General features: G+C 41.3%; 1 protein-coding gene across 14 annotated transcripts in view; it reads left to right on the top strand.

Moving 5' to 3' along the window:
* The window catches only part of znf536 (zinc finger protein 536), a 243,317-nt gene that overhangs the window by 91,696 nt on the left and 128,033 nt on the right, over positions 1–23,588 (top strand). For 12 of the 14 annotated variants that reach the window (XM_030413878.1, XM_030413868.1, XM_030413876.1 and 9 more), the window contains one exon: positions 431–530. The exons of 1 other annotated variant lie outside the window; for it this stretch is intronic. The gene's annotated coding sequence lies outside the window, so the exon portion shown is untranslated. Of the gene's footprint in view, positions 1–430; positions 531–19,834; positions 19,841–23,588 lie in introns of all 14 variants that reach the window. One more of the 14 variants, XM_030413869.1, reaches the window with a different exon arrangement.

Raw genomic sequence — 23,588 nt, 5'->3', positions numbered from 1 at the left:
TGGAGGTTGTCAGACGTGGCAGCTGCTCGGAGGCCCTGATAAATATAAGCCCTTATTGATCGGTTGAAAATGAAAGATCCCCGAGTGGCGTGCAGTATTTAGCTTCTTGTCTGCCTCGCGTCAGCGGTGGCCTTGCCCTGGAGGGATAGATTTTCAGCTGTGCCTCCGGGCACCGCAGCGCGCTGGCTTTGATTTCATCTTTAACCTTTTTCGGCTGCGTTCCCTTGACCTCTGCAGCACCGCTCGCTGAATTTGTTAGATTTTCATCTTGACATCGACCCCTCCCCACCTCATCTTCTTCTTCCTCTCCACCCGTCACTGTCTTCGTCTTCATGCTGTATCCCCTGTCCATCTTCCTCCTCGCCTCCTCGGGTCTATATTTCACTATCGCCTCCTCTTCTAATCGCCCCTCCTCTGTTTCTCTCTCTAGGTGGCCATTCCAGCAAGCAGTAGTCAGTCAGGAGTGACAGTGAGAGGCCACTTGATCCCAACAGACAGGTTGCACTCCAGTATGCAGTTGGAGTGTTGAGGTGAGCACTCGCACAGTTCATATCTTGGCAGCAAAAAAAATGTCCTCATTTGAAGATCTTTGCCCGTTTTTTCCAAACCCTGGATGATGGTTTCTTCCCACACTGTAATGATAAAAGAACAAGACACATACACACAAGTAAATGCGCACATACACTCACACACTCCAACTGTTCGTCATTCACTCACCATTTAGTCTTATCCCCAAAGGCACTCTGTCTTAAACTAAAACACACACACACACAAACACACACACAGACGCGCACACACACAGACAGTCACACAGCTACAGTACACTGCTGCTATGTGCGCAGACAGAACTTGTAACAATCTGGATTGTGATAATCTATGATAATCATCCACCACATGCCACCTAAAAACGCACATGGGTGGCATTCAACACCCACACTGGCACATTGCTTCAGTGCATCTCGTCTCCCTCTGCCGCTCTCCCCAATGTCACTACCTCCAGCGTCAATGTCACCACTCTGCTCCTTATTTCTCTTTTATGTATGAGGAGGCTTGCGCTGTAACACGAGGAGGGAAAAAGGAAGGAAATCTTGAACAATTTATGTTTGGCATTAGTGTAATTGAATCCCACTCGTATATCAAAGTAAGAAAGTTGTGAGGTGTAGGTGATATAAATGCAAGGTAGGGATCCATGAAAACACAGATCTGTCCCTCCCCTTTTCCTTGTCTTCTGAACAATGTCTCCCATCTCTTTTTTTATTCTCTCCCTCTCTCCCCTCCTTTAGCGAGATGGACGATAAATTCCCAGCCAGAGAGCCAGCAACAGCTGTTGGCAGACAGGCCTGATATGAGAATAGCAGCATAGGATGAGCAGGCATTAAAAATTAATATGCTATTTAGCCTAGGTGTATTTTAGGTATTTGACATTTTCATGTCCGGGACAGACTAAATTTATTCATAGTACAGAAAAAAAATAAAAAAAATAAAAAAAATAAGAAGAGAGGAATGGGTGTAGGGAGCCGGGGCAGGGGTGGGGGAGATAGTAAGGGATGCAGGGAACACTAAGTGACGGCCATTCTGGTTTTATGATCACCCTGTTTCACCTTGCCTCCCACCACAGTGATGAGCGTGGGGGGGGGGGTTACACCTTTATGTCTGCTTCACAGTAGCACGAGGCTGGTAGTAATGATCACACCACACACAAGTGGAAGCTGTTGTCCAATGAAACTTCTTCACCTGTATGAAGGTCTAGTTCGAAACATTGGAGCATGTGCAAGCAGCCCAGTAGGCTAACATTTAGATGTTGAAGTGATGATGATACAGTGTCTTGAGTTAGTGTTGAAACCATTTCAGTGCACTGTACTCCCTGCACTGATCTCACCAATACTCATTGCAGCAACATTCAAGGCTGATTACATGATGTGTTTTACTTTTCATGAAAACTGTTTTTCTTTTTGTGATATTTTAATATTCTAATTTATACAGCATTGAAAGAACATTTTGCTGCTGGAGTCTAACCTCAATGAAAAATAATTGCAGTATTGCTCTCTGTTCAAACACCTAAATCCACCTATATTTAGTTCAGCTTAAAGGTTTTTTCTTAACCTTGGCAGCAATGCTTTAAAGCAACTGTAAGGAACTTCCATGTTGTGTTGAATTGGCAGCCCCTGTGAACAAAATTTGTGTCCAAAGAAGGCTAGCGCATGCATTCTATTTGGAAGTGAAAGAAACACAGAACATAATTTCAACACTATTTATCTTTTTTACACAGCTGATTGCAGAATGCATGTCGATGTGTTGATGTATGTATTTGTGGCAATAATTAACTGTGAAATCATGATGGTGAAACAGATTGACATTTGATTTGGTACTCTTAATGAACCCCCCCAGCTGGCCACCAGCGTCATTAGAAGTCGATACTTGGTTGGATGTAGGTTGTGACGTCAGTTGACCAAATTTCCATGGCAGGACTAATGCCAACATCAAGTTGACCCAGGATACTTACAAAATCTGACATTGTTTTTTGGTTGGTCTTACCTCATGGTATTGAGTAATGTCCTCCAGGAATCTCACACCTATGTCATTTTGATGCAGAATACCAACAGTAGTCATGACATGTGGTTACCAAAACACGACGTCTGCTAAATGTCATCATGCCAGCTACTAAGCTGTATGAAATTTGAACATCATTGGACGATAGTATTTGGGTGGGTTTAAGTCATGGCATTAAGTCACCAAAATTCAACATTTGTCTCTCCAACATCTCTCCAGTGTTTGAGGGTGATGTGTGGCCACGGTCGGGTTTCGATGTTTACCCAATTTTCTTTTCCAACTAAAAAGTAACATCTTTCCTACAGTCCAATGTCTTTCTGACGTTTCAAGTGATGCCCGGTGCCAGTTAGGTAGCTTACATGTTAGCCTACACTCAAAAGATTCAGTTGCTCAGTAATAGTAATTTTGTTGAGAAGGCTATAGTTATCAACCTTCCCTTGTAGTATGATTTCACAGAGAACCCCTCCCGACAGGCATTAAGAATAACTAAAATAATTGTATGGATTTAGACAATTTTCCCACTGATGGTCTTGTTTGCTTATCTAGGATATATAAATGCATCAGTATTGAATTGACACATTCATAACACATTGAATCTCAACCAAGTAGTTTTTGTGCCTAACCAAACCCTAATTAGTGATGGCAGATATGAAAATGATCGGTTTTATAGCCGTTTTGGAAGTCACAAACTCTTTTGTAAATTAGGATGTATAATCTGACAAATGCCCCCCCCCCCAAAAAAAAAAAAACTTTTGACAGGTGTTAGAACAGCAAACGTACACACATACGTCACATTTTAGTTTGGTCGTCACTGAACCCCCTGCTGGATAACAAAAGTGTCACTTCAGAATAACAGTTATTTTGACAGGTGACAATGAATGCCCCTAAGAACTAAGAACTGGAACACGTAAGCAGACATTTGGAGTTAGCTATTTGTATTAGTTTGACTCTGTTGAAAAATGAGGAAACCAAGATGGGCAGAACGGTTGAGTTGCATGTTGGTGAGGAACAAAAAAAGAAATACTGTAGATGTAGAGTAGCAATACCCAGCATTGTCACCCATCTAGATTAGAAACTTAAACGCCAGCTGTCATTACAGATAAGATACTCAGCAATGTAAACTTTACATTCTGTTCAATTGTAAACATGACAAAATGCCATTCTTTTGCAAAATACACCAGGCACACAGAAATGTCTTCGATTTTGGTCATAAACTGATACCATTCATTTTTATGTTGTATAAACTCCCTTCCAGTGGTCTAAGATTAGGAAACTTCTCTGCTGCTGCTGCTGAGCCACTTTCCGAAGTCAAACATAAGACCCCTGGAGGTCCAGACAGCAAAAGTACAAGTCCCACGCTGAGCCATGCTAGGACAGTCCTCTCTCCTTATCACTCCCTCTCTCTATCTCTCTCTCTCTCTATCTCTCTCTCTCTCCTTCTCCCTCCCTCCTTGGTGATTAATGGCTAATGCTGCTCTAGTACATCTCTATATCCCTCCTCATCCCTCCCTCGCTAATCGTTGTGAAATCTTAGACATGGCCTGGATTTGGCTTCCTGGCGAAAAAGGGGGGTTCGATTGGATTGGGGAGGGGAAGAATTTCCACCTTCCACAGCATCCATGTCTTCAGTTTTTTTTTTTTTTTTACTTATTTGACTTTCTTATTCCTTGATACACCATTGACTTCCCGTCTTCACATACCTTTGAAATAGCACATATGTTTTACACTTTACACTTTATTCATCGTGAGAGAAACGGAGGGTGGGGGAGAGACGTCACGTCACTTGTCACACGTTACTTCTTATTCAAACCAGATCATGACATCATGTGACGGAATAAAATTCTGCTGCTATATGGGTTTGCATAGACTGCTGCTATATGCTGATTGAGGGTATGAATACCCAAAAATAATACCAAAACACAGCCTATTCTCACTCACATATTTCAGTATTTCAAGTATTTCTCTTGCCTAAATGTAACCAGACCGGGACTGTTTCATAACTTCATAAGCCATTACTCCTAAAATGGCAAATGTTTGTAAGCAAGCGTTATTTTAAAAGTCTAGCCGAACGCTGCATTTTCAACAGGTTGGAACACATTCACTTGACATCAGGGATACATTCTTAGATCTTTTAATGACCAAAAACAATACATTGCCTACTTACTGATACTAAACACACTGTCCTCACATTTCTGTAGCATTTGAAGAAATTGAATGTAATGTAATTGCTAATGGCTTAAGCCAGTACCTTGGTTAGTTTATTTTCACAGAGGAGTGAGTTGAGACTTTGCACATTGTTTACACTCATGCAATAAAAAAATGCATTTCACAGGCAGACAACTAACAACTAACCGCTGCGATGTACTGTGATGCACAAGATGTGTCCTGCTTTTATTTTCTTCTCCACTGACTCAAACAGCATTAACTGACCTGAATTCCTGACTCGGTCTGGCTTCTTTGATGCTGCCAGGAGAGAGCGAATACGTCATGATAACTGAGCTTTAACAACGCAGCTAAGATGCTCACGTAACATTCCCAGCAAACTGACTGCAAATTACTCTGTCTGTTGTGGCAAAATGCGATGGAAGGTGGAGGTGAAGGTTGGTCAACAGGTTGGTGGTTTCCCCTTTTTTTGGGTTGCTGCTTATTCCTCTTCCTCTTCTTCTTCTTCTTCTTCTTCTTCTTCTTCACAAAAAAATGGAGGTGAAGGTGGATTGGCTGGGCATTCAGGAAGTGGTTTCCATTCCAACAATTAACAGTGGTTTATTGAAGCTTGATTACAATCGTTCTTTAACTCTTATCAAGCAGTTTTATTTGCCCAAACATGACCAAACCTTATTCAGATATTGGTTCCAAAACGCTAGAAAAGTTGAAGTCACAGAACATTTCTGAAATCAAGTCCACTTGCTTTTTCCTGCATTTTGATGGTAAAAAAAAATCTTGAAATTTGTACATCACAGGACCTTAGGTACTGCTAAGTAAACTGTATAGCCAGTAATTCTTCAAGAAGAGAAAGTATTACTGAATGAAAGGGCTGAAATGACTAAAAGCTGGATTTAAACCCATGTAATTGAACCACAGTGCGTGCACCTGTGCTCACACACCAACCAGTGTGTAACATTGTCACAGCATTGCAAAATCAGTATCACTTCTCGTTGACTTTATTTTTACCTCTGATGTAGCAGTTACTTCACCTTCCACCTCTCTCCTAATCATACATTTCATTTCTGTCTTTTCCACTCCTTCGTCTGATAATTATTTAATTTCCTTTCCTTCTTTTTCTACTTCCACCCCGCCTCTCGCTGCTTCCCTCCATCTCTGTTTCTTCCACACTTGGCGGCAACTTCCCGTCACCATACAGCTCAGTACTGTATATACACTGACTGTTATTACCTTGGGGAACGTTTAGCAGCTCTGTGTTTAACACCATATAACCTCTGCTACATCAGCTGCGGCAGTAGAGAGAAAAAACCTGGGAGGTGGAAACCAGAGACGGCTCGTGTTAGGCGAGTTTTCGACTGATCACCACAATAAAGAGGAGAGCGCAAGAGAGAGAGAGAGGGGGAGAGAGGGAGCATGTGACAAGCCCGCTTTATTTCAACCTATTGGATGATCAGTGACTCTTAAGGGGAGGGATAATTTCCTGCGATATCTCTCACTACAAAGTAAATAGAAATCAAAGCCCTTCACGCTCCAAGACAGAAGCACTATATGAAAAAAAAATCTTAACAGCCTCCTTCATTTCTGCTCTTTCTTTCGTCTGTACTTCCCATTGATTTCACGTAACTGGTGTTAAGTGAAACTATTTAAGAGGCAATGAATCCACTTGACTTTCTGTCTCAGAGATTGGCTCGCCGTATGGTCAAATAAAGCATTCAGTTAAACTAGTACTTGTGTTTTTATCATTCCTAATGATGCGATCAGACTTTCTTTGATGTCCAATCAACAAAATTAAACATTAAATTAAGACATCAAGTTAAATTTCCCTCCCCCCCGTGAGTTGCTCACAGTTTGTGTGCCGTTGTGGTTTTGTGAAGTCTCACAATAGCCAATGTGCCTTTGAGTGAGCAGCCTCTTGGCAGATTACTGTCACTCCCTATCATTCAAATATCTCACCCACCCTTTGCTAACATATTGTACACATCAACCAGCCACCCTACCCCCCCCACCTCTCCCTTCACATCCCCACCACGGCCAGCTCATTCCCCTTCTCCCTGATAGGGATCTGTGGGCGTTGATGCCCGTCTCAGAGGAGCTCTAGTGGGGGCAAGGGGGGAAACTTGACAGATAACTGGAGTACCGAAAGAGTCAAAACCGAGTTGTGTCCGTGTCCATCAATGTGCTTGTCCACAAGTCAGTGCACGTCGACCAAACATGGACAGCAGCTCGGGGAAAGGGTTATTATAATGGTGAAGAAAAAAAAGATTTAAAGCGTGTTCAGTGGTATTGGGCGCTCAGACAAGAGCTCACACACACACACACACACACGCACATCTGCACAGAGGTTTCTCTCTCCGTCCCATCATCCTCCTGGGATATCAGGTTGTAATTGATATATGGGCTTGGCTGTCACTCCCCCTCCACACTCTCCTGTGTGTGTGAGTGTGTGTGTGTGTGTGTGTGTGCGTGTTAAAGTAGACTTATTTAGATAGCACCCATGATTTGTCCCATTTGCCTCCCTTTGGGCTGACCCACCACTTCCTCATGCACGATGGACGGAGAAGTATGGGTGGAGGAAAACACTTAAGAAAAAAGGAATAAAAAAGAAAAAAAGAAGGTGCATCATTTCACGATTCCACAAAAGGCTTAATGTGTTATCAAAGTAACTTCCAGCATATTAGTGACAAGAAGCCCCAACCCCCTCATATCCTTTGTCCCCCCTCTCAACGCCTGCCGCCTCCCTCTCCTCCTTTGTGGCATTGCTCGCTCGCCTCGGCAAGCTTCCTGAATTAAACTGCCGGCTTCCTGTTCTTTTATATGCACGGCCACATCTGGGGCGCCCGCTCGCAGGGCCCCGCCGCTTAATAACAATCACCTTCCCTTTCACTCGGCCCTGATTGTTTCTAATTCGCCCTGACAGATAGTAGCTGACAAGCCGCCCGCGCCTCCCTCCCTCCGTGACCCGAGCTCACTCAGCACACTTATAAGGCCTGTCATTTTTAATATTTGATTTTCACTTCGTAAAAAGTTATGTGTTTTAGAGCTGCCACAACCACAGCCACCATCACTCCCCCCCCCCCCCCCCCCCTCTCCAACACCCCCACCTCAATCGTATGATGAAATCAGTATTTAACTGAATCCACGTTCGATGGCCATCCCTCCCTTCCCTCTCCCTTCTCGGCTGTTTTTTTTTTTTCCATCCTTTTTTTTTTTTTAAGCCTCCTGCTCTCCATCTCTTCCTCCTCTTCTTTCATTAATTGTCTTTCTCTCTTTCTGCCCTCATCATTTCCACCCTCTCCCCTCTTTCTGTCTCTTTTACTCAATCTCTTCTTTAGTTTATGAAGACAAAGCAAGCGGCAGAATGTAGCAGCGGGACTGTACAGATTCATGTGTAAGCCAGTCTCTAACCCGTAGTGAGCCACCTTTACAGCCACATTCATCCAGGCGTACACAGTACAAAGCCGCGCGGCTAAGAACAGAGCTGTGTGTATTGACAAATAACCGGCGTCCGCAGCCGTCCGTCAGACATTCAGCCCACTGGCTTCCAGTGTTATTTGCTTTCCATTGATTCCCATTAAAGGTATATAGAGCCATGTAAAATGCATATCAGGTAGACCAATCATTAAATGGGAGGATGGATTCATCGACAGCATGACGGATGACATTTTGCAGAGCGATCCATATGGGCCTTCAATAAAAACACAATTTGGAGCTTAAGACAAAGGAAAAAAAGAAAAGGGGGCATTTAAGATGAAGAAGGAGAGAAAGACAATGATTAGAAGATGGATTCACCACTACACAAAACCTGTCTTCACTACTGTTGTGCTTTAACACATTGACACAATCTCAATCAAAACACCGTCCTGACCACCGCCTTTTTTTCTCCATCACTTTGACCGATATTACTATGATATCCCGGTGCCATCAGTGAGAGCTTTGACAAAAAAAATGCTGCAGTGAGTTTCAGAAAATACACAATGGTATTTGTGGCTACTATTCCTACGTTGTCTTCCTACATAGCTTTTGACATTTGCTTTTATTTGATTGTCGGTATTGAAACTAGACAGGACACGTTGTTTGAACCTGGCTGGGAATCAAACTAGCATTCAGTGCTGATGCAAGGAGTCTTTTTCCATTTCTGAAGCTTAACAGAAAAACATATTGTATTGTAATATTTTAAATGATCAAATTGGTATGCAGTATATATACCTTTTAAGCATAGCAACATTATTTTAAATGAAGTTGTCGACTACAGTATGAGATGAGTCTATTTTGTATTATCTCTGTATAGACTATGTATTGTGTTTGATTGTGGATATGGATTATATCCTGATCGGCAGTGTTTCTTTTTTCCTGGTTTAAAATGCTGTGATATAGTGAAGTGGTGTCATTTTCTAAACTGACCAGACAGATCTTATTGTTCCAAAACTTGTCTTTACCCACTTTATATCCTCATGACTAGTGATTATTTATGGAATACACACTAGCTGAATACGCAAACGGGTGAAATAAGTACACAGAAGGCAGCACTGTAAGAGCAATGGGATTCATGAGCTCATTGGCTCTGTAGCCAATCAAAACCTTAGGAGGCTGTCCCTGTTTCTTGTGTTGTCAATAATGGATCGCTGCTTCGCGAGAAAAGAGAAAGTCAGATTTAGTAGCTATGTTGTGCTGTTGGATGGAGCGTGGTTGCTTTTCATCTGTAATTGCTGATTATATTCAACTATTATTCAAAAGCTCTAAAGAGCCAAAGCTTTGTGCACCACGCTAGATGAGAACAATGATAACAAGCCGCCGCCTAAGTTCATTTACCATGACCACAATCCTTCTCTAACCTTAATCATATAATTACCATAAAACATAAAAACATGGAATTGGATGTTTAAAAAAAAAAAAACATGCAACATGCGAACATGCAAAATCAACATTGTTGATTCACCTGTAACAAATATACATAAGAGTTAAGGGGGCTGCTTCTCCCCTCATTCCCTGTCATGTCTGTACTGCCCACTGTCTTGTGAGGGAATAACTTCAAAGATACTCATGGTTAAAAGGTTGTTTCTCACCTCAAGCACCCTACATATCACCAGTCATCGGGACAGTAACACTGCAGCAGATATAAGATCATCAGATCGCGAAAATCATCTCCTAACTCTGCAAAGACTTTTTTTCTGCCGTTGCAGTCAGCTTTGTGTACCCAAACATTGTCTAACAAACCCCCACCCCCTCACTCACCCACACCCACCCACCAAGACATACTATTTCGGGACCCCGAGGTGCCCGGGGCGCACCCACTGCCATTCTCCGTCTTTACCCGACGACAAAAACACAACTAATTGGAGTACCATTGCATGTTTTCACTAAAGGCACAATTTAATTACATTTGAGCTGGGAATGAGTATTTTGGGAACGTCTGTATGTTCATTCAAACAAATCGAGCGAATGAAAAGCAATATTTGTTTTGCTTTGATTAGCAAACGGGCAGGGTAATTTGTTAAGGAGAAAGAGTGAGGGCAGGAAATGTTTAACCTCAAGCTTTCCAGTGGTGGACTGCTCTCACGCACGCATACACCCATTTCATCGCCTCCCTAAACGATTGTGCCCTTTCAGTCCCAAACATTAATGAACTTCTGCTCCTGGCTTTGACCTCCCTTTTTCTGCCCTCTTTTCCTTATTTCTTCCCTTTTCTTGTCTTCCTTCCATTCTCCCTGATCCCCAGCCTCTGTCCTGTGGTCCTCCAGTTCATAAATCCTTTATTAATAACTCAGTGAATAATGTAAAGAGTATTGTTTTCTCCAAGGTTGTATTAATAAACATGAATGAATTTATTTGTCTTCACCAAAGCATGATTAATGCACATTAATGTCTGGATATTGCTCACTCTGCCCTGCATCACCAAGCACATATCACTCCCACCCCCACGCCCACACTGTCTCTCCCACCAAAAAAGAAAAAAAAAAAGACCTATCAACATTAAATATTTATGGCATAATATTAATGGTTTTGTAAAGAAAATAACAAGTTATTAATCCTCTGATTAACAACTGATTAACCTTTTTTATTAAACACGTGATCCGTGCATCATCGACTCAGGATATGTCGTCTGACTGCGCTGCAGAATAATTATTTTTGTGTCTTTTCTAATTGCAAAAACCGCTTGGCTGAACTATATGTGTGTGTGTGTGTTTTTTTGTTTTTTTTTTCCTTTGCCTTGACACATGCACAGATACACCACTCACACTTGTTCAAACAACACGAGATGTATGTAGCCCCAGATTACGATAAGGGATAAAGGAGAGGAAGAAAATAAAACATACAAACATAACTGGCACATTCTTTCACAGTGAGGGAGAACAAGAACAGGGCCTAAATTTAGCCGCAGATCTTTTTAAAACAATGGGGTTTAATTCACATATCCGTTTATTCTGCAGTCACTGGCATGGGGTGGGAAAGTGGAGTGAAAACATGGCTGAAGGACAAAACATTTTCTCTCATTTTTTTATGCCTCTGCTCATCTCAAAGCTATTGTCTGTGTATTTTTAGTTCTTGTCAACTGAAAGACAATTATGTTGTGTTTTCTGACATAATGACACTGACTTTCAGATTGGAGAAGACTGAATTAGACACAGCTTGAATCTGTAGTTTAAATCCACCTCCTGTTTTTTTTTTTTTTTTTTTTTTTGTATCATTTATTTTATATTTTAGTGGATTTTAAAATGGTTCAGTGTTTGGCCACTTTCCAAACACCATTGCTTATAAATAAATAAGATAAGTAGCAGCTGAATAGCAAAGTTCTGATGGCAGACATCTACTTCGGCTTATCAGTGCACCACTAGGAAGTATTCAACAATCTTTGTTCTTAAAGGTTCAACGTGTAGGATTTAGAGTTTAGAGTTGGTCTTGGTGGTAGGGCAGGTGTGGTTATTACAAAATTATTATTAATTATTAATAGTAATTACTTCAATTAAATCAATACAAATTTATATATAAAAAAAAGATAATAATAATCAAATCATTTAAACAGGGCACCACCCTGGAATCAGGTGAGACTACAGGTGTTGCATTGGCTTCAAATGGCAACCTCACCACTTGATGCCACTAAATCCTATGGACCTTACGAAATACGAAAACATCGTATTTTGCCTGTAATATACCTGTTTTTGTTGCCACAAACTCAACTGGAACTTGTCCCAATATCTAGTGGTTTCATATGTACAAATGTTGAAACACAGACTCTGGCAAGTAGCCTTGTTGCCTGTATCGTTCAGACATATAGAATCAGTGGGCCCCAGGAGGGTAGGGAAAAAAACAATGTTAAAATCTTTGTTGGAATTGTGTTTAGCTCGCTGCAGAGCTGTGCACCTACACACACGGTGTATAGAGTGTTTTATCTACAAGATATTTGTGTCCTCATTTGGCAGCACAGTGAAGGTAACAGATTTATTTTTGATTCTTAGTCATAGTTGTATTAATAAGTGTTATTACAACCAAATACATTAATTAGTCTATTTTGCTCTGATGGTGAAAATCACTTTCTGAGGGAGCTGTCTTGACGCACATTGAGAGAATAGATGTGAAAGGCATGCTGTTTGGATTTTCTGTCTGTAAAGGGAAGCATGAAGTGTCAACACACAGCTACATTTCCTGCAACATTTTTTCCTGCGACCTTATAAAACTGAGCTCCTCACATCAACTAACCCCTTTAATTCAAGTCAAATCTTTGTTTAAGCTTGCCCCCTCAGCCATTTATTTTTACTTTGTTTTCATGCCTTTCTGCCCATGCACCCTTTGCTTGCCATATTTCAAAGCTAAACTGGGCTTTTCATTGCTTTGTTACTCTCCCTCCTTTTTCTCATTTTCTCCCTCTTTCTTTTTGTCTCCCCCCCTGCTGTTCCAACCCTCAACAACATCCTTCACCTTTCTCTAAACCATACGTCACTTTCTTACTTTTTCTCTCTTTTTCTCATGTCCATTATCCCAACATTAGATTTTCTCAATTTTCTCTTGAAGAACATCTCATATTCTTTTTGTCATGTCTTCCTGGGAATCCTCACAAGCCAGTTACACACACAGACTAAATAAACTCAATTCTTTGAACTTTGAGTGCTGTTTGTCCTGATTACAGATCGTTTTATCCCTTAAAAAAGAAAATCTACTTTATTGTAATGATGCCCTGGATGCTGATCCTACTGAGGTCCAACCTTATTTTACTCTCCTGGAACACCCCTGTAGACCTGGATTCATCTCATGCATTCCCCACAGGCTCTCCTCCTGTGATCGCTTTCTTTTTTCTCTCTTTATCTGTTCTTGCTATCTCCAAATTTTCTCTTTTGCATTAATTCTTTTGTTGTTGTTGAAGATATCTTTTCTATGCTATCATCATAATGAATTACTCTGATCCCCCCCAAAAAATGCAGAAGGACATATGGTTTGGCCCAGTTTCTGAGAAGTGCTGGGTCAGTCTTTGGCCATTCTGTGTTAGGAATGTGTGTTTGCATTTGTGTGTGTGTATGTGTGTGTGTGCGTGTTAGTGTTCATTCATTTGCAAGTTGGATTTTCAGGGCCTCTTGGGAAACTAGAGGGTATTTAAAGTGCTGCTCACACAGAGGTGGACTTCACAGTAATTAATAAAGCAGTAAAGGTGGTTAATTCTACTTTTCCGATCACTTTTTTAATCTTCTGTCCCTCTGTTCTTGAAATACATTCACACACGCACGCACACGCACACATGCATGCACACACGCTCGCACATACACACACACGCACACAGACAAAGCAGCAGGTACATGAGCCTTAAGCCTCTTATGACTCCTTGTCTCCATGCAGTGCAGACACAACAGTGTGTCAGGGAGAGGTTTAGGCATGGTGCGGGCCTTCCTTAATTACTGGAGGATTGCTAAGCAGATACGACTGTGCTTTCACTGCAGTAGGTGCTGGGTCAGTGGCGGCCTATGGGATTAATTGTACAAACCAGCTTCAATCAGAAAAAAAACGGAGACACACGTTCCAAAAGAAGTTAAAGAGCTTCAGCTTAAGTGTAAGGCAAAAGGAGGGGAGTTTAAAAGGTACACCATATCGAGTTTTGATTGCATTTACAGTATTAATCCAGTGTCACAAGTTTAGTACGAGAAGTGTATGTTGAAAGGACTTAACCCAAGTTGCCTTCAATATTTAGTGGCATCCTCTTATTGTTGCAGAGGTTTTTAGATGCAAAACACACACTTGCTTCTTGAAATTTGAAAGGTAGCGGTCAGGGACTGTGCTGACTACCTTTGACTTGTTGATGAGGGTAGCCAACTTATTTTTAAAAGAAGCGAATAGAAAACAACACCTTTGCTGTATAAGGGCCCTGACACACCAGTGTTGTGGCCATCAGTGAGTAGCTGCTGCCCTACTGTTGGCGCTAGTTGATCTTATCAGTGACCTTTGCACCAATTTAACATGGTGAATCACGTTGGTGAGAAAAAAAACACTTGGTTGTACAGCCAAATGTGAAAAAGGAACCATAAGCCCCTCTAATCTGTTGACGCAGTGTCCATGATTTCACCCATTTTCTGTTTTTCAAGAACAAATATGACATCACCACCTTTTGGTATGGAAGGTTATTTCTTCTCATACAGGCACAGAATGTATGGGCTAGCTGGCTAAAGTCTTTGTCATGTGTTCAAAGGCAAGGTAAGCAAGTTAGCTTTTGTAGTAGCAAGTTCATCGATGTCAGGTCGGTGTGTCCAGGTTGTAACAAAGAAACATTACATTCAGCTCTTACCATTTCCAGGTTGACTATGACAGACCCTTTAGACAGCACTCTCGACCACCATCATCAAACACCAGATGAGGGAATGTCATTTGGAAGAATGGTTTCATTCCAGCGGTGCTCAGATCCTTTGAGAATATATTACAAGTGGTTCTAAAGATGTTCTTAAACCTCGTGGTGGAGATCTCACACATCTATGTAAAGAACACCACTTGAGTCCTTAACACTTACCCTAAGACAAACGTTTATCCCCTTCACCCTAACTCTTAGACAAACTTTTCACAAGCTGTTACCCCAACTATGTTTAAAGGGGCTTTTTGTAGGAAAAATTTATTTTTGAGTCTCACTGCTAACTTGTCAAATACTGCCGCTTTGAGATGGTGGCTGACCTGTCCTACAATTTCAAAGCGTCAGTTTTTGTTGAGTTGGGAGTAAGACTTAACAATCAACTTTTCTTGTAAAATAGCACCTTTCAGCCGAACAATAAAATAAACCTTAACTTACCCCGATTCTAACATCAGTAAGTGTAATTCCCTTCAAAAATGTTCGGGGGACATCATAGCTCTTGAATTACACCTCCTCTCTGATGAAGTAGAGAAAAAGAGGGTGAAGACACTTTCCTCATCTCTGTGGAGCACAGTGGTCTGTCACTCCGCTGTGCACACATTAGATTTGTCACTGAACAAATACAGAGACACGTCAGGCGCAGTCACAACACTCCAAACCACCGCAAGTTTTCGGTGGGAGGAAGACATTTTCGCCTCCTTGTCACCAGCGTGAGTTTGGACGTACCGTCACAGGAGTTTCGGTGACAGCCCAGTGAAGGCTGCTTTGTTTGCCTAACTCGTCTCCATTCCTTTTAATGAGCCATTATGGTTATGTTTTGTCTCAGTCGTGTTCGTTGGCTGGCTGCGTTTCTGAGACGGCAAGACAGAGGATAAATGGGTAGGGGGGCGGTGTTGGTGGGGGGAGGGCCCCTGTCTTCAAATCTCCGCGCAGTGTTTCGGGAAAGAGAAGTTATTGAAAAAAGACACTGTCAGTGAAATTTTAAAATGTTTGGACCAATCTATTGGAATTTTATCAAAAACTGGAACACGTTAACGTTCTTCATTTTTGATATTGTAGGACAATATTAACATCGAAATCCTTGATAACAAACGTGACACTATTTCAGTTGGTCTTAGCTTCAAAGTACGGCATTGGTGCTCTGACAGTGTGATGGCAATGATGAATGCTGTGAGCTCATATAGTAATATTACACGGAAACTAAAGTTTGGAAGTGGTTAGGCTTATAGGCCTGGTCAGAGATTACCGTCCCTTTATGATCCAAAAAACTTTGCTCGGTCTTTTCCACTTCCACAAAGCATTGACAACAACATCACCACTGGCCCTCAATAAAGTCCTACTGAACTAGTCCCGCAAGACAACTGTAGCAACTCCTCACCTATACGCGATAACCTTTTCATCATCTGTCATGTCGCTCTTAAATGTTTCCAAAATCAAAGCTTGAGTCTCGAAGCCAAACTCTCCTCGCTCTTCCTCCGTATCCTCTTTATCTTCCTTTTCTTTTGTCTTCTCCATTTGCCTGGAGGTGCGAGTAGCTTCCTCTCCACAACACGTGGTAAACTGTGATGGGATCTTGAAGGGGGGAAGATGAGGGGAGTTGGGTGGCTAAGCAGACACTGTGACAACCCACCTGTCAGCAGGTACTCAGTATAATTGGTAAACGAAGGCCGCGGGATAGTAGCGGGGCCCCATCTCTTCTCTCTGTCTTCTGCTCTGTTCTTTGTTTGACAAGTATTTGAAGTCGCCAGGCAGTCGTTGGAAGCTTGTTCCTTCCTTGTTTGGTTCAGAGAAATACAGCGGCCAACCAAGAGAGAAGAAAAAGGGAAGAGGTGAGGGGAACACGTGTGAAATCTGAATCACATACGTGGAGGTTCACGTAACGTGGTAAGCCAAGGAGTGGACAGCTACACCTGTACATTTTATTGTGGATTCTGAATGGATAAATGTGTGTTTTTATCCATATTAGACCCTTCCTCCTCTTTCAATGCCAATTCCAGCCATCAGGCTCTGTTTGCCCTCTAATGAAACATATTCATCTTCATCGCGCTCTCTCGCGGCTCTCAAACTCACTTTACAGCATAGTCAATTAAACCCTTAGGGGCCACTCTGTGCGGAAAAGGATATATAATGCTTTGACATTTCAGCGAGTCCACATTAGGCCCACCCATAGAGCATTCTGCTTTGAGCTGGATGAGAAAGAGTCATAGCCAAGCCTAGAGGTAGGGGAAAGCCAGTCAGAGGGATTGGGTCTCTTATAAGCTAGTTAGCTCTTTGGATTCAGTTACTTATGCTGATGTAATAGGGCAATTGTAAGCTGATACTGAAGTCTCTCTGTGACCCCTACACTGGCTCTTGTTCTCATATTAGGCTACCTAATATATACCTATGCTTATATACTGTAACGGTAGACTAACTAATAAATAACTGAACTCAAGGAGTGTATTAGTGTTGTGGATCACCGTGAAGACTTCTTACATTTTCATATGGTCCTTCTATGGACTTTTTTTTTATATTCTGTCTTCTGTAAATCTGTGATTGTCTGCTTTGTTTGCTTGAGTTGGTAGCTCTTAGACATTCACACAGTCATCTGTACAACTGGGGTCAGCAGTGTAACGATGCAAAGCAAGTCTCATAACAAGCCCGCTGCTCCAGGGCTCAGTGTGTCTGTGTGTCTGTCTCCCAGGCTCGGAGTTGATCCTGCATCTTGATGGCATGAAACAGCTTGACAGAGCCAACTTCTCCTTAAGGCTGAGCATCACCCCTTTCCCCTGTCATATCCCCTCTGACCTGGGGGCTATACTTGGATGTGTGTGTGTGTGTGCGCGCGAGAGAGAGTGTGAGTGTGTATGTAGGGAGCACACTTCACATGCTTCTTGGAAGGCAATTCCGTACCCAGTGAGGTTAATCTTAACAAAGTGATGTAAGTGCCTAAATACAACAACAGAAAATTGTTAATGCTTTAGTTGCTAGGAGCGGATATTGTGTTGCAACAGGGGGTATTGTAGGAAAACAAATAAGATGTTATGCCAGTGAAAATTTTACCGATGTGTTTAGCATCTATATTTTGTAACTTGAATGTGATTTATAGGACACAGGGTTACCTTACCATAAGCATAACTCAACCCTTAAACCAGGGGTCTCAAACTCAAGTTAGCTTGGGACCACTGTTGGTGTTGTCTTCTTGTAGGAGGGCCACTACAAGGTTCAAGTACTACAAATCTTTTATTTTGATTATCAACATAATAATCCAAAAATACAAACTGCAGTTTATATACATTTTAAGATGATTGGTTTTTAATAGTTGGGGTAATATATTTTCTTTATCCCTAAATAACTTACTGAAACCTTGCACTGAACTAAATACATTTTTACCTTATTTCTTGCCAGACACCTGACAGCACTGCTCATATCATATCAAAAAAATGCAAACAACTTGTGTCCCTCTGAGAGCAGCTTGTTTATTTAGTTATCAGAAGATATTTATCAAATAAATACGTCTTAGTTTGTCTTGTGACCTTATTGTAACTATGACCTTTCTGAGTTTGAATTTCTTCCCCCAAACTATGTAGTTCACCTTTTATCCTTGCACTAGGCTTGACCCCATAGTTGTTGTTCCCGGTGTTACACAGTGGTCAGGCTTACACCAATAACACTATTTGCCCACTGCCCACATCGTCGTTTCACTCTGTTAAAAATCAGTAGTCCAACAACAGACACTGCAATTACAGCGACTGCACGGCCCAGCAAAAAGATACTCCCAGACATATTTAGAATTCGCTGTCTACTAATACTGAAAGTGTATTGTGTTAAAATATTGCTTTGATAAAAGTGGAAGTCACCCAAATGAGTAGTACATGACAATAAATTCAAAACAGTGTCAAAAGTTTAAGTTAAAGTATATATGTATATATATATGTGTATGTATATATATATATATATGTATATATATATATATATATATATATATATATATATATATATCTATATATATATCTATATATATATATATATATATATGTGTGTGTGGTATATACTATACAGCATTTATATGATTGTCAGAATCTCTTTTTTAATCTGATTGCAAATTAAGTACAAAATGTTATGTTTGCACTACTTGAGCTCTAGTGCAGCTTGTAATATGCAAAGTTACTATTAACTAAAGTTATCAAGTAAATGTGGTAGAGCAAACAGTATTCAAGTATTCAAGTGCCTCAAAATTGTACTTAAGTAAATGTACTTAATTACATTCCATCACTGCCATTTATAGATAAGTAGAGATTAAAAATATGTCGAAAAAAAGCAGTTTTAAGCAATTAATGTAAAACATAATAATTTTTTAATTGAATGCAATCTGGAGTTTTGCAAAACGATCAATTAACAATGTTTTGGTTGGCAGCAGGTTTGGGTGTTATGTTCTCATTCTTTGTTAGCTACATTACAGAGGCCTGGAACGTGATCATGTGGTGTCACCAGATTTCTTTATTAGATATTATGAAGTGGCAGATTTCATCAAACTAAAGCAGTTTTGATCCAATTTAGGCAAACTGCTTCAGATCCGCTCAGAAGGTGTGAGGATTTCTGTTGAATGGTTTATAGACACAACTCTAGAGGTGTCATGACTTTTAGAAAAGTTTGACTTTTTTTTAATACTAGGATTCAAGCCATGGTTCTTAACTTCAGTATTATTATATTCCTTCAATTATGTCCAGCTGTCACGTCTGACAGATCAGGCTTTTAATTCAGAGCGAGACGTCTCCGATTTCCTATTGAAACAGGGATAATACAGTTGTAATTTTGTCGAGGATACTAATGTCGTCTGTTTTATGGTGGATTGTACGTGATTCCTATTTGTTAATTGTGTTTGTTTCTATCAATACATCAATGTCTGTGTGTGTGTGTGTGTGTGTGTGTGTGTGTGTAAAGATGGGTAAACTCTATTTGGTATGCCCAGCCACCAACATGAGGAACAACAATGCTAGGCTTCTATTGTCTTGAGCTGCTCTATAGGGGTTAGCTGGCAGCGCTTATGAACAGATGTGTTTCAAATCATTGTTGTTATTTACCAGTGATAGGCTAGAGCTCAAGAAAATGTCCCCCTGTTCTGATTTATTCATTCGGACAGTGGATTTATGCAGAGATGCTGAAAAACCTGGATCTTTTCTGCATGGATAGACGGGCAGATTTATTATTCATGAAGCTAATGCATTGTTTCTGTTGCTTTATATCTCTTTTTTGTTCTCTCATCCTGTTTTTTTTTTCTTTCCTTCCCCCCTTCCTCTCGATGGATGCGTTGAATTCTCTCAGGCAAAGGTTGGCAGTTAAATGTCTGTGTTGAAATGAGAAGTTTGAAAGACGAAGTGCTATCTCTGTATATATATGTGTGTGTGTGTGTGTGTCTGTGTGTGTGTGTAAACTGATTTAAATCGCTCTTTGAGCCCTACAGAATGGCGCTTTAAATGTTAAATGGGGGTTGAAGCCTGCCTGAACTAATTTGTAGGGCTTTGCACCGTGTTGACATTTAAATGTGATAAGAATAGCAAACTGTACTGCCGACCTATTTTGAAGATGCTTTCGGAATACATTCACATCATCTGCGGCCTATAATTAATAAAAAAAGACAGGCCTCCCTCGCTCCAGATTTGATTATAATACAACCTTATAAACACACCAGGGATAGATGAGAGGAGACGAAGAAGAAGAAGAAGAGCTAGGGGAGGGAAGAAAGGAGAAGAATTACAGGAATAAAAACAAGAGAAATGATGGGGGCAGGAATTAAGAGGGAGGTGGATTGCGAACACCTGGTCTTTGAGGCAGATTGCGTTGGCTGGCTGCTGTGCTATCACATTACTCTGATCCTGCCTCTCTTGTTTGTCAGAGAATTGAGGAGAGAGAGGGAGAGAGAGACAGAGGGGAAGAGAGGGAGAGAGCGGGTGGCGGCGTTGGGGGGCTGGGGGGGGGTCGAGGTCTGCGAAATCAGCATGCAAATAACACCACATTGTTAACTTAATCAGATACAGGGGGAGAAAATATGGAGAGGGATGGGAGGAGTGTGGTGGGGGTGAGGGGAGGATGGGGATTGCCAAGGAGGTGAGGCAGAAAGGAAGAGGGGTTTTTGCGGTGATGGGAGACGGCAGAGGGCGCGCAGATTATAACCACCCACACCCCAGCTCCACCTCCCACCACTGTCCACATCCAACACCCTGGGGCTGCTCCTGAACTGTGTGCAGATGTGTATATGTGTGTGTGTGTGTGTGGAGAGAGAGGGAATTTGAGGGAAACTGATGCGGCCCCCTCACTGCTCCTTCAAGTGCCCAGCATAAGCAGTTAGCTGGCAGCTAGTAAGCTAGCTCGTCTTGGCCAGACCGCTGACCACAGACGTTTTCATAATGCTACTGTAAATGTCAAGATATTTCTGTCATAAACAATAAAAGCCGAAAGGTCCAAGCGAACCTTAGCAACCTCGAAGACACTAATGACAGGAGCTGTGCCTCTCTTAAATACACACCACTCCTCCCTAAAGGCCACAGATGAACACTTTTGGATTGTAGTCATGTATTGTTTTAGGTTAGCAGCTTATCAGCTGGAGAAAAAAAAAAACATCTTCCCTGCTCAGCATGTCAATGTGCTTGTTTCACCTATTTTAATATGTATATGATTTACAGTATAATTACATCATAACATAACCCACACACACACGGTGCCTCCACATACAGTGTCCGTAAGTATTTGTGCATATGTTTGCGTGGATGATGTAAAGGGAGAGTCAGACAGGAGAGTCTCGTCGGTGTCAGCTTGAATACAGAAGGCTTGTGCGAGTGCGTGCATGTGTGTGTGTGTGTGTGTGTGTGTGTGTGTGTGTGTGTGTGTGTGTGTGTGTGTGTGTGTGTCTCAAGGGGGAAGTTCATACAGTGTACTACAGCGAGGTCATTTTTTATAATAAATATCCAATGCCTTGATGAACTTAGCCCCCCCGCCAGAGCACACACTTACAAAGAATATGTGTGTTTGTGTGTGTGTGTGTATTCTTGTGTGTGCTGTATCTTTTTAATGAGTGTGTGTACTGTAGCCTTTGTAGTAGAAGATACGTCGGTGACGAAGCTGAAGGTCAGGCAGGGCAGAGAAGAATGAGAGAAATGCAGTGTTGGCCGGGACAGACAGCTCTGAGCCGAAGCTCTGGTGCAGACAGACGCAAGGGATCTTGGGACACGTCCAGTGCATACCTACAGACACTGATACACACGCACAAACACACGCACACACACACACACGCGCACACCACATATCGGTGTTACAATACTTTTATTGACAAGATTTATTTGAAATAAAACTAAATGTAAAAATGAGGGCTGGAGCGGTGAATCCCAAACTTTTTTGCTCTGACAGATGAACCTAAACACCAATTCATTGACACCACCTGTACCGTTCATTTGAATTAGTTTTCAAGTGGATGTTTTTTGAAATGCAAATTATGTAAAGCACATTGTTGGGCATTTCAGCTATGACAATTCATTTATAACTTACTGTTAGCTACTTCAGCCATTTCTTTCTTTCTTTCTTTCTTTCTTTCTTTCTTTCTTTCTTTCTTTCTTTTAATTTAACTTTAAGCTAACTATCTGAACTGTTCATCACACACTTTTAGTTCCTTGTATCTTTAACTGTTCAGACTTCTGTGTCTCGACTACACCTGCTTGTTCAGGTGTTAATTTCTTCAACAATCTATCATTAATAGATTGCAAATGTATCGTTAATTACTCATGATTTAACCATTTTTTTCCCATTAACAAACAATGAACCACTTCATAAGCCATTTATCAAACTGTGAAGTTGCGGCTCATGTTCATAATACTATAAATAACTATTAACTAAAGTTTAATTTACTATCAGTTCATCCATTTTTAATATAGGTATTATAAAGGGATTTCTTGTTTTGATTGTTTTTTGTTTTGTTTTCAAATTGGTTGAGCTATTCTAAAATAACCCACATACCCCCTGGGGGTACAAGAATGACTGCTTTAAAGGACTAATCTTTAAAGTTTTCTGAGGACAAAATGTTCTTACACACAGATTTAGATTGAGCTGTAATTTTAGCGAGAGCCCAGCTGTGGCAGCCTGAGTTTTGCACCAGCACTACTCTGAACATGTGTGTGTGTGTTTTGTAGTCCGGTTCACAGAGAACCCTGCAGGAAAAAAAATGCTCCTCTGAGGTTTCACCCAACTTCTCCTTCCTGCTTTAATCACCGCTGCTTTTCACTGAGGCGTTGGCATCGATGCCAAGGCTGCCTCACTGGCATGTTTCTTCCTCTCGCTCTTTTTCTCCTTATCCATCTTTCATTTCTTTTATTTCCTCCCGTAAACCTTTTCATCCTCCTCCACTCCTCCCAACCCCATCTCTGATCTTAAGAGCAGTCACCACAGTGTTTTTCTGATAAAGCCTGATAGATAAACATGCTCTCTTATGTCCCTGAGGCCCTCCGCCCTCTCTCCCGAGAGCACACCCCTCCAAAGCACTTCCTCTGCTACAATTAGTCTGTAATAAATACACCCTGGCCTTAAAGTAGATAGTGCTCTCTCTCTGTCTTTTTCTTTCGTTTTATATTAAGTGCCACATTAGCTCGCCATACATATCTGACGTTGAGGTTAAAGGAGAGGCAGTGCGGTGATCTTTTCCTCCATCTCTTCTTCCCCAGGCACACCGAAAGCGCGTGAGAACAATAGCAGTTAAAACACCGCTGTGCGATATTGTAGCATATGCAGAGAATCACAAGCATTTCCACTCAAGTCTGAGCTGATGGCTTTGATAAGATTAGTTTGCTTTCTTAAACAGGAAGTGTGCTGCTTAAAGAAGAAGAAGAAGAAAAAAAAACTGAAAAAAACAGCATGGTTGCATAATAAGTTTAACTACTTCTCAGAGAGCCAAAGTTCCCCTTCAAACTCTTCAGATTAACACGGAGAGAGGAGACACAGAAAAAGTGGGAGAGGAGAAAGATAGAAAGGGGGAGTTTATCAAAGTGATGGAATAAAGAGAGATTTAACACGGTCATATTAAAAAGACATGCGG

The sequence above is a fragment of the Sparus aurata genome, chromosome 4 (genome assembly GCF_900880675.1).
Source record: "Sparus aurata chromosome 4, fSpaAur1.1, whole genome shotgun sequence".
Classification (NCBI taxonomy): Eukaryota; Metazoa; Chordata; class Actinopteri; order Spariformes; family Sparidae; genus Sparus; species Sparus aurata.
Note: the sequence above shows the minus strand (reverse complement) of the source record. Positions and strands in the feature narration are given on the sequence as shown.